Here is a 12500-nt window from a genome sequence, read left to right on the forward strand (position 1 = left end):
GGGGAGCTGTGTGTGTCTGTGACTGTAGAGGGGAGCTGTGTGTGTCTGTGACTGTAGAGGGGAGCTGTGTGTGTCTGTGACTGTAGAGGGGAGCTGTCTGTGACTGTAGAGGGGAGCTGTGTGTGTCTGTGACTGTAGAGGGGAGCTGTGTGTGTCTGTGACTGTAGAGGGGAGCTGTGTGTGTCTGTGACTGTAGAGGGGAGCTGTGTGTGTCTGTGACTGTGCCCAGGTGATGATGGTCGTTGATGCTCATCAAAGAAGGCATTTATGTTTCTGCACTGTCAAAAGTAATGCTACTTCTTTTGCAATGTAGTTAAATAAAACATCTCAGGGGGGAAGATACATTTATATAAAATAAAAAAACGGTAATTTCTCTTTAAAATATATTTTTTAATATTGTGAAAAATCGTGAACCTCATAATCGTGATACGAATCGTATCGTGAGTTGAGTGAATCGTTACATGCCTAGTATAAATTAATTGCTCCCCTCCCCTCCCCTCCCCTCCCCTCTGCTGTGTTTATTGTGTAGGACTATAAACAAACAGGCCTGACTAGAAGGATCTCATCCTCCCTAAATATCTCTGTGCTGGACTGACCTCATGCTTCCTGCTAGGCATGAGGAGTCCAAGCTGCTTCTCATCACCTGACAGGGGAGGGGGGGGTTTCCCTGGTTGGACGTAGCGCGTGGAAGGAACACGTTATATATATATTTTTTAGCTCCACAGAAAATGTCACTGCTAATCCGAATGAAATAAATGGTGTCTAAAAAGATTAGTGTTTTATTGTTGGTGAGAAGGGCAGCTGAAAAGTGCAAAAAGTGTGTGTAAAGCAGCAACAATGCGCTAGATTGGCTGTCGCTCTGGGGGGGGGGGGGGGGGGGGGGGGTAGGCGTGAAAGGGGGCCCTTGGAGCTTCAGTGCCCAGGGGCCCTTAGAGGTGTTAATCCGGCCCTGAACACCCCAGAGCTTCAGTGCCCAGGGGCCCTTAGAGGTGTTGATCCGGCCCTGAACACCCCAGAGCTTCAGTGCCCAGGGGCCCTTAGAGGTGGTTATCCGGCCCTAAACACCCCAGAGCTTCAGTGCCCAGGGGCCCTTAGAGGTGTTAATCCGGCCCTGAACACCCCAGAGCTTCAGTGCCCAGGGGCCCTTAGAGGTGTTGATCCGGCCCTGAACACCCCAGAGCTTCAGTGCCCAGGGGCCCTTAGAGGTGGTTATCCGGCCCTGAACACCCCAGAGCTTCAGTGCCCAGGGGCCCTTAGAGGTGGTTATCCGGCCCTGAACACCCCAGAGCTTCAGTGCCCAGGGGCCCTTAGAGGTGGTTATCCGGCCCTGAACACCCCAGAGCTTCAGTGCCCAGGGGCCCTTAGAGGTGGTTATCCGGCCCTGAACACCCCAGAGCTTCAGTGCCCAGGGGCCCTTAGAGGTGTTAATCCGGCCCTGAACACCCCAGAGCTTCAGTGCCCAGGGGCCCTTAGAGGTGTTGATCCGGCCCTGAACACCCCAGAGCTTCAGTGCCCAGGGGCCCTTAGAGGTGGTTATCCGGCCCTGAACACCCCAGAGCTTCAGTGCCCAGGGGCCCTTAGAGGTGGTTATCCGGCCCTGAACACCCCAGAGCTTCAGTGCCCAGGGGCCCTTAGAGGTGGTTATCCGGCCCTGAACACCCCAGAGCTTCAGTGCCCAGGGGCCCTTAGAGGTGGTTATCCGGCCCTGAACACCCCAGAGCTTCAGTGCCCAGGGGCCCTTAGAGGTGTTGATCCGGCCCTGAACACCCCAGAGCTTCAGTGCCCAGGGGCCCTTAGAGGTGGTAATCCGGCCCTGAACACCCCAGAGCTTCAGTGCCCAGGGGCCCTTAGAGGTGTTGATCCGGCCCTGAACACCCCAGAGCTTCAGTGCCCAGGGGCCCTTAGAGGTGTTGATCCGGCCCTGAACACCCCAGAGCTTCAGTGCCCAGGGGCCCTTAGAGGTGTTGATCCGGCCCTGAACACCCCAGAGCTTCAGTGCCCAGGGGCCCTTAGAGGTGGTAATCCGGCCCTGAACACCCCAGAGCTTCAGTGCCCAGGGGCCCTTAGAGGTGTTGATCCGGCCCTGAACACCCCAGAGCTTCAGTGCCCAGGGGCCCTTAGAGGTGTTGATCCGGCCCTGAACACCCCAGAGCTTCAGTGCCCAGGGGCCCTTAGAGGTGTTGATCCGGCCCTGAACACCCCAGAGCTTCAGTGCCCAGGGGCCCTTAGAGGTGGTTATCCGGCCCTGAACACCCCAGAGCTTCAGTGCCCAGGGGCCCTTAGAGGTGGTTATCCGGCCCTGAACACCCCAGAGCTTCAGTGCCCAGGGGCCCTTAGAGGTGGTTATCCGGCCCTGAACACCCCAGAGCTTCAGTGCCCAGGGGCCCTTAGAGGTGTTAATCCGGCCCTGAACACCCCAGAGCTTCAGTGCCCAGGGGCCCTTAGAGGTGTTAATCCGGCCCTGAACACCCCAGAGCTTCAGTGCCCAGGGGCCCTTAGAGGTGGTTATCCGGCCCTGAACACCCCAGAGCTTCAGTGCCCAGGGGCCCTTAGAGGTGGTTATCCGGCCCTGAACACCCCAGAGCTTCAGTGCCCAGGGGCCCTTAGAGGTGTTAATCCGGCCCTGAACACCCCAGAGCTTCAGTGCCCAGGGGCCCTTAGAGGTGTTGATCCGGCCCTGAACACCCCAGAGCTTCAGTGCCCAGGGGCCCTTAGAGGTGGTTATCCGGCCCTGAACACCCCAGAGCTTCAGTGCCCAGGGGCCCTTAGAGGTGGTTATCCGGCCCTGAACACCCCAGAGCTTCAGTGCCCAGGGGCCCTTAGAGGTGGTTATCCGGCCCTGAACACCCCAGAGCTTCAGTGCCCAGGGGCCCTTAGAGGTGGTTATCCGGCCCTGAACACCCCAGAGCTTCAGTGCCCAGGGGCCCTTAGAGGTGTTGATCCGGCCCTGAACACCCCAGAGCTTCAGTGCCCAGGGGCCCTTAGAGGTGGTAATCCGGCCCTGAACACCCCAGAGCTTCAGTGCCCAGGGGCCCTTAGAGGTGGTTATCCGGCCCTGAACACCCCAGAGCTTCAGTGCCCAGGGGCCCTTAGAGGTGGTTATCCGGCCCTGAACACCCCAGAGCTTCAGTGCCCAGGGGCCCTTAGAGTTGGTTATCCGGCCCTGAACACCCCAGAGCTTCAGTGCCCAGGGGCCCTTAGAGGTGTTAATCCGGCCCTGAACACCCCAGAGCTTCAGTGCCCAGGGGCCCTTAGAGGTGGTTATCCGGCCCTGAACACCCCAGAGCTTCAGTGCCCAGGGGCCCTTAGAGGTGGTTATCCGGCCCTGAACACCCCAGAGCTTCAGTGCCCAGGGGCCCTTAGAGGTGGTAATCCGGCCCTGAACACCCCAGAGCTTCAGTGCCCAGGGGCCCTTAGAGGTGGTTATCCGGCCCTGAACACCCCAGAGCTTCAGTGCCCAGGGGCCCTTAGAGGTGTTAATCCGGCCCTGAACACCCCAGAGCTTCAGTGCCCAGGGGCCCTTAGAGGTGGTTATCCGGCCCTGAACACCCCAGAGCTTCAGTGCCCAGGGGCCCTTAGAGGTGGTTATCCGGCCCTGAACACCCCAGAGCTTCAGTGCCCAGGGGCCCTTAGAGGTGGTAATCCGGCCCTGAACACCCCAGAGCTTCAGTGCCCAGGGGCCCTTAGAGGTGTTGATCCGGCCCTGAACACCCCAGAGCTTCAGTGCCCAGGGGCCCTTAGAGGTGGTAATCCGGCCCTGAACACCCCAGAGCTTCAGTGCCCAGGGGCCCTTAGAGGTGGTTATCCGGCCCTGAACACCCCAGAGCTTCAGTGCCCAGGGGCCCTTAGAGGTGGTTATCCGGCCCTGAACACCCCAGAGCTTCAGTGCCCAGGGGCCCTTAGAGGTGTTAATCCGGCCCTGAACACCCCAGAGCTTCAGTGCCCAGGGGCCCTTAGAGGTGGTTATCCGGCCCTGAACACCCCAGAGCTTCAGTGCCCAGGGGCCCTTAGAGGTGGTTATCCGGCCCTGAACACCCCAGAGCTTCAGTGCCCAGGGGCCCTTAGAGGTGTTGATCCGGCCCTGAACACCCCAGAGCTTCAGTGCCCAGGGGCCCTTAGAGGTGGTTATCCGGCCCTGAACACCCCAGAGCTTCAGTGCCCAGGGGCCCTTAGAGGTGGTTATCCAGCCCTGAACACCCCAGAGCTTCAGTGCCCAGGGGCCCTTAGAGGTGGTTATCCAGCCCTGAACACCCCAGAGCTTCAGTGCCCAGGGGCCCTTAGAGGTGTTGATCCGGCCCTGAACACCCCAGAGCTTCAGTGCCCAGGGGCCCTTAGAGGTGGTAATCCGGCCCTGAACACCCCAGAGCTTCAGTGCCCAGGGGCCCTTAGAGGTGGTTATCCGGCCCTGAACACCCCAGAGCTTCAGTGCCCAGGGGCCCTTAGAGGTGGTTATCCAGCCCTGAACACCCCAGAGCTTCAGTGCCCAGGGGCCCTTAGAGGTGTTAATCCGGCCCTGAACACCCCAGAGCTTCAGTGCCCAGGGGCCCTTAGAGGTGGTAATCCGGCCCTGAACACCCCAGAGCTTCAGTGCCCAGGGGCCCTTAGAGGTGTTAATCCGGCCCTGAACACCCCAGAGCTTCAGTGCCCAGGGGCCCTTAGAGGTGGTTATCCGGCCCTGAACACCCCAGAGCTTCAGTGCCCAGGGGCCCTTAGAGGTGGTTATCCGGCCCTGAACACCCCAGAGCTTCAGTGCCCAGGGGCCCTTAGAGGTGGTTATCCGGCCCTGAACACCCCAGAAGCAAAGTTAAAAACGTTTCGCTCTGAAATAATATATATTCAAAGATTTGCGCCACGATTTTCTTTTTCAAAAATAGCAGACCTACAAGCTCGTACGAGCTTGTAGGTCTGCTATTTTTCAACAGCTAAACATGATGCTTAAAAAAACAAAAGGGGTTCCCGCCCCCAATGGGTTAACTTGGCCAGACTTGTTTGACTTGTAGCTGGGTCCCAATTCCAAAATCAACAAGATCGTGCACTTGGTGACAAGTTTTAGATTTTTGGTATGGTGTTATATATGTTATATGTTATATGTTATATATGGTTAAAAACCAAAATAATTGATAAAATAGATTTTCCAATGGATTATATTAGTATTGGGTATGCTAAATAACATTAAAAATCACACCCGCGTGAACTGAGTGGTGCAAGGTCTTATATAGCCTGATCAGCTGTGGTCTGACGTAATGTCAGTGACCATAGTAACCATGCTCATTCTTTTGAGGGACAGGTACACAAACACACACACACACAGGTACTAACAAAGCCAGTTGTTGGAGTGGTTTGCACCACTCAAAAATTAGGGTGAAAATAACTTCTGGAAAGGCATAATTTTCAAGATGGCGTCCACAGTGGCCTCGGTAAGCTTAAAATGCCTATAAACTGGGATTTAATACATACAAAATCATAACAATTATGCACTTGGTGTTATGGGCATGGTGTTTTCAAATCCATCGCAAACGAGTTGGGCTCGCCCCCTAGTGGTCCGTTTGCAATGAATCCAATGTTAAATAGGCCAGCATTGGATTCATTGCAAACAGACCACTAGGGGGCGAGCCCAACTCGTTTGCGATGCTTTTTGAAAACCTTGTATATACCAAGTATACCCAAGTGCACGATTATAACGAATTGGGACCCAGCTATTGAGAGCTACTTTCAAAATGACCGGCTCAACACGATCTACCCACTGAAAAAAACAATATTATCCCATTGCTGAAAATAGTTCATAAATGTACCTGAGGGGGCGCTGGAGTTACATAATATGACAAATACACTTGGAATGGGAAATGAAGGGGGTTGAGAGAGAGAGAGAGAGAGAGAGAGAGAGAGGAATCCTGTCTGTGGTGGAAAGACGATCATTCACTCAATAAGGTGGTTAGTAAAACAACAGAGATGTGTTTGGGTGAGCGGTGAGTCTCTTACCACCGCGGCTCAGTGACGTCATGTTGTAGTTTTAGTAAAAACAGAGAGATGTGTTTGGGTGAGCGGTGAGTCTCTTACCACCGTGGCTCAGTGACGTCATGTTGTAGTTTTAGTAAAAACAGAGAGATGTGTTTGGGTGAGCGGTGAGTCTCTTACCACCGCGGCTCAGTGACGTCATGTTGTAGTTTTAGTAAAAACAGAGATGTGTTTGGGTGAGCGGTGAGTCTCTTACCACCGCGGCTCAGTGACGTCATGTTGTAGTTTTAGTAAAAACAGAGAGGTGTGTTTGGGTGAGCGGTGAGTCTCTTACCACCGCGGCTCAGTGACGTCATGTTGTAGTTTTAGTAAAAACAGAGAGGTGTGTTTGGGTGAGCGGTGAGTCTCTTACCACCGCGGCTCAGTGACGTCATGTTGTAGTTTTAGTAAAAACAGAGAGGTGTGTTTGGGTGAGCGGTGAGTCTCTTACCACCGCGGCTCAGTGACGTCATGTTGTAGTTTTAGTAAAAACAGAGAGATGTGTTTGGGTGAGCGGTGAGTCTCTTACCACCGCGGCTCAGTGACGTCATGTTGTAGTTTTAGTAAAAACAGAGAGATGTGTTTGGTTGAGCGGTGAGTCTCTTACCACCGCGGCTCAGTGACGTCATGTTGTAGTTTTAGTAAAAACAGAGAGATGTGTTTGGGTGAGCGGTGAGTCTCTTACCACCACGGCTCAGTGACGTCATGTTGTAGTTTTAGTAAAAACAGAGATGTGTTTCGGTGAGCGGTGAGTCTCTTACCACCGCGGCTCAGTGACGTCATGTTGTCGTTTTAGTAAAAACAGAGAGATGTGTTTGGGTGAGCGGTGAGTCTCTTACCACCGCGGCTCAGTGACGTCATGTTGTAGTTTTAGTAAAAACAGAGAGGTGTGTTTGGGTGAGCGGTGAGTCTCTTACCACCGCGGCTCAGTGACGTCATGTTGTCGTTTTAGTAAAAACAGAGAGATGTGTTTGGGTGAGCGGTGAGTCTCTTACCACCGCGGCTCAGTGACGTCATGTTGTAGTTTTAGTAAAAACAGAGAGGTGTGTTTGGGTGAGCGGTGAGTCTCTTACCACCGCGGCTCAGTGACGTCATGTTGTAGTTTTAGTAAAAACAGAGAGGTGTGTTTGGGTGAGCGGTGAGTCTCTTACCACCGCGGCTCAGTGACGTCATGTTGTCGTTTTAGTAAAAACAGAGAGATGTGTTTGGGTGAGCGGTGAGTCTCTTACCACCGCGGCTCAGTGACGTCATGTTGTAGTTTTAGTAAAAACAGAGAGGTGTGTTTGGGTGAGCGGTGAGTCTCTTACCACCGCGGCTCAGTGACGTCATGTTGTCGTTTTAGTAAAAACAGAGAGATGTGTTTGGGTGAGCGGTGAGTCTCACCGCTCACCCACATTTTCACGATTTTTCAAAAAATAGCAGATCTACAAGCTCGTAGCGCAGCACCGAGTGCCGCGCTACGAGCTTGTAGATCTGCTATTTTTCAAATAGCTAAAGTATAACATAATGTTTAAAACACCTAAAAGGGGTTCCCGCCCAGTGTGGGTTTAAATACGGTACGTGAAATAATATACCTTCAAAGATACAGACGATGTCATGGCTATGATAACTATGACTTATTATCGTACATGATGTCATGGATGTGATTTTTATATACAGTAGCACAGAAGTACAGTAACTTAAAAACCTCGATCGATGAAGCCTCTTCTTCAGGACAGCTTAACGCAGCCCAGGTCTTCTTCAGGACAGCTTAACGCAGCCCAGGTCTTCTTCAGGACACCTTAACGCAGCCCAGGTCTTCTTCAGGACACCTTAACGTAGCCCAGGTCTTCTTCAGGACACCTTAACGTAGCCCAGGTCTTCTTCAGGACAGCTTAACGTAGCCCAGGTCTTCTTCAGGACAGCTTAACGTAGCCCAGGTCTTCTTCAGGACAGCTTAACGTAGCCCAGGTCTTCTTCAGGACAGCTTAACGTAGCCCAGGTCTTCTTCAGGACACCTTAACGTAGCCCAGGTCTTCTTCAGGACAGCTTAACGTAGCCCAGGTCTTCTTCAGGACAGCTTAACGCAGCCCAGGTCTTCTTCAGGACACCTTAACGTAGCCCAGGTCTTCTTCAGGACACCTTAACGTAGCCCAGGTCTTCTTCAGGACACCTTAACGTAGCCCAGGTCTTCTTCAGGACAGCTTAACGTAGCCCAGGTCTTCTTCAGGACACCTTAACGTAGCCCAGGTCTTCTTCAGGACACCTTAACGTAGCCCAGGTCTTCTTCAGGACAGCTTAACGCAGCCCAGGTCTTCTTCAGGACAGCTTAACGTAGCCCAGGTCTTCTTAAGGACAGCTTAACGCAGCCCAGGTCTTCTTAAGGACACCTTAACGTAGCCCAGACATTTAGAAGACATTTAGACATTTAGAAGACATTTAGAAGACATTTAGAAGACATTTAGACATTTAGACATTTAGAAGACATTTAGACATTTAGAAGACATTTAGACATTTAGAAGACATTTAGAAGACATTTAGACATTTAGAAGACATTTAGACATTTAGAAGACATTTAGACATTTAGACATTTAGAAGACATTTAGACATTTAGAAGACATTTAGAAGACATTTAGAAGACATTTAGACATTTAGAAGACATTTAGACATTTAGAAGATATTTAGAAGACATTTAGAAGACATTTATACATTTAGACATTTAGACATTTATACATTTAGACATTTAGAAGACATTCAGACATTCAGACATTTAGACATTTAGAAGACATTTAGAAGACATTCAGACATTTAGAAGACATTTAGACATTTAGAAGACATATAGACATTTAGAAGAAATTTAGACATTTAGACATTTAGAAGACATTTAGACATTTAGAAGACATTTAGAAGACATTTAGAAGACATTTAGACATTTAGAAGACATTTAGACATTTAGACATTTAGAAGACATTCAGACATTTAGACATTTAGAAGACATTTAGACATTCAGACATTTAGACATTTAGAAGACATTTAGACATTTAGAAGACATTTAGACATTTAGAAGACATTTAGAAGACATTTAGACATTTAGAAGACATTTAGAAGACATTTAGAAGACATTTAGACATTTAGAAGACATTTAGACATTTAGACATTTAGAAGACATTTAGACATTTAGAAGACATTTAGAAGACATTCAGACATTTAGACATTTAGACAAAAATAGCAGACCTACAAGCTCAAAAATAGCAGACCTACAAGCTCATAGCGCGGCACTCGGTGCCGCGCTATGAGCTTGTAGGTCTGCTATTTTTCAATAGTTAAAACACCAAAAGATGGGTTAACCAATATATACTTATTATGTGCATATGATATTCTATCTTGGCGTTCGTCTCTGCTACATTTTTCATCCCTGCTCGGCACAATTTCTACACTCTTGCTTTTAGTGGTGTAGTGGTTTATTTGGGCTTGTTTCTAAAGTGTAGTTGTTTATTTGGGCTTGTTTCTAAAGTGTAGTTGTTTATTTGGTCTTGTTTCTAAAGTGTAGTTTATTTGGTCTGGTTTCTAAAGTGTAGTTGATTATTTGGTCTTGTTTCTAAAGTGTAGTTGTTTATTTGGTCTTGTTTCTAAAGTGTAGTTGTTTATTTGGTCTTGTTTCTAAAGTGTAGTTGTTTATTTGGTCTGGTTTCTAAAGTGTAGTTGTTTATTTGGGCTTGTTTCTAAAGTGTAGTTGTTTATTTGGTCTTGTTTCTAAAGTGTAGTTGTTTATTTGGTCTTGTTTCTAAAGTGTAGTTGTTTATTTGGTCTGGTTTCTAAAGTGTAGTTGTTTATTTGGCCTTGTTTCTAAAGTGTAGTTGTTTATTTGGTCTTGTTTCTAAAGTGTAGTTGTTTATTTGGTCTGGTTTCTAAAGTGTAGTTGTTTATTTGGTCTTGTTTCTAAAGTGTAGTTGTTTATTTGGGCTTGTTTCTAAAGTGTAGTTTATTTGTTCTTGTTTCTAAAGTGTAGATGTTTATTTGGTCTTGTTTCTAAAGTGTAGTTGTTTATTTGGTCTTGTTTCTAAAGTCTAATTGTTTATTTGGTCTTGTTTCTAAAGTCTAGTTGTTTATTTGGGCTTGTTTCTAAAGTGTAGTTGTTTATTTAATAATAATAATAATAATAAACTTTATTTGTATAGCACCTTTCATACATAAATGCAACTCAAAGTGCTTCACAGGGCAGTACATACAAATAGCAATAAAACACAGGCAAGCAGTTAGACGGATAAAACAATGCTAAAGAGCAAACAACAAAAAAAGCATAAAAACATAGATGGACGAGAAACAAAGCACTCCGCAAAAGGTCAGAATAGAGAACTCAACTAAAACTAAAACTAAAACTCAATTAAAAGCAAGAGTAAAACGGTGAGTCTTGAGTTGAGCTTTAAAAATGTCTACAGAGGGTGCGTGTCTAAGTTGAAATGGAAGTCGATTCCAGGCTGTAGGCCCATAGAAGCAGAAGGCTGCCTCACCATACTTTTTTGTAGACATTCTTTCAGGCACTTCAAGCAGGCCAGCAGTGGAGGACCTGAGGGGGCGGTTAGGAACGTATCTGGGTAGGCATTCGCGGAGGTATGAGGGTGCAAGACCGTTTAGGGATTTATAAACAAGTAAAATAATTTTAAAATCAATCCTAAAAACCACCGGGAGCCAATGTAGTGAGTGTAAAACTGGAGTAATATGATCTCTCATCTTAGTTTTGGGCTTGTTTCTAAAGTGTAGTTGTTTATTTGGTCTTGTTTCTAAAGTGTAGTTGATTATTTGGTCTTGTTTCTAAAGTGTAGTTGTTTATTTGGTCTTGTTTCTAAAGTGTAGTTGTTTATTTGGTCTTGTTTCTAAAGTGTAGTTGTTTATTTGGTCTGGTTTCTAAAGTGTAGTTGTTTATTTGGGCTTGTTTCTAAAGTGTAGTTGTTTATTTGGTCTTGTTTCTAAAGTGTAGTTGTTTATTTGGTCTTGTTTCTAAAGTGTAGTTGTTTTTTTGGTCTGGTTTCTAAAGTGTAGTTGTTTATTTGGCCTTGTTTCTAAAGTGTAGTTGTTTATTTGGTCTTGTTTCTAAAGTGTAGTTGTTTATTTGGTCTGGTTTCTAAAGTGTAGTTGTTTATTTGGGCTTGTTTCTAAAGTGTAGTTGTTTATTTGGTCTTGTTTCTAAAGTGTAGTTGTTTATTTGGTCTTGTTTCTAAAGTGTAGTTGTTTATTTGGGCTTGTTTCTAAAGTGTAGTTTATTTGGTCTTGTTTCTAAAGTGTAGATGTTTATTTGGTCTTGTTTCTAAAGTGTAGTTGTTTATTTGGTCTGGTTTCTAAAGTGTAGTTGTTTATTTGGTCTTGTTTCTAAAGTGTAGTTGTTTATTTGGTCTTGTTTCTAAAGTGTAGTTGTTTATTTGGTCTTGTTTCTAAAGTGTAGTTGTTTATTTGGTCTTGTTTCTAAAGTGTAGTTGTTTATTTGGTCCTGTTTCTAAAGTGTAGTTGTTTATTTGGTCTTGTTTCTAAAGTGTAGTTGTTTATTTGGTCTTGTTTCTAAAGTGTAGTTGTTTATTTATTTTTTCCCCTCACTGTATATGTTTTCTTCCCCGTTTTACCTCCTTTATGATGAATTCCTGTTGTTTGGCTATATAGATAGGAGGGTATATTTGTACGTATCTAAATGTGTTGATTAATTGAAAATGCTTTTGTAAACAAGTGTAATGCTTTACGGTATCGTCTGAAAACCCACCTCTTCAGACTCCATCATGGCCCGTATAGCACTTACCCTAACCCCCTTAGATAGCACTTTATGTAGACTTAGATAGCATTTTATACAGACTTATAGCATGTTACGTAGACAGCACTAGAATTGCATTTTATGTAGTCATAGCACTTCATAGTATATATGTATAATATAGAATAGTATGTATAGTTTATATGTATAGTTTCATTATATAGATACTCCACTGTTACGTTCTTAGATTACGCATGTTTCATGATAACTACTTTTTATGTATGTGATGTATCGCCATGCTTTTTGTTACTGCTTAACCCATTGGGCGGGAACCCCTTTTGGTGTTAGCATTATGTTATGCTTTAGCTATTGAAAAATAGCAGATCTACAAGCTCATAGCGCGCCACCGAGTGGCGTGCTACGAGCTTGTAGGTCTGCTATTTTTTGAAAAATCGAAGAACGACTGACATAGAAACACGGCTTTTTCAGAAAACTGTCAGGATGTAGAAGACATTTATAGAATCTGATCTCAGGTCAAAATGGGTGAATGTAAGTCGCTCTGGATTAAGAGCGTCTGATAAATGAATACATTGTAAATTGCCCACTCACAGTTTAACAGTCTTTGTATTGAGTTGTGCTTGAAATGTACTGTAATATGTTAATAAATAAATGTACTGTAATTCTCCAAAGCTGTTGATAAATACTTCAATCAATCAAACTATATGTGTAGTTGCCGTTGCTGGCGTAGTGATTTAGCGGACACAAAGAAATGGCTCCAAAACGCCAGCGCTGC

The sequence above is a fragment of the Electrona antarctica genome (assembly GCF_951216825.1).
Source record: "Electrona antarctica genome assembly, contig: scaffold_731, whole genome shotgun sequence".
NCBI classification, from domain to species: Eukaryota; Metazoa; Chordata; class Actinopteri; order Myctophiformes; family Myctophidae; genus Electrona; species Electrona antarctica.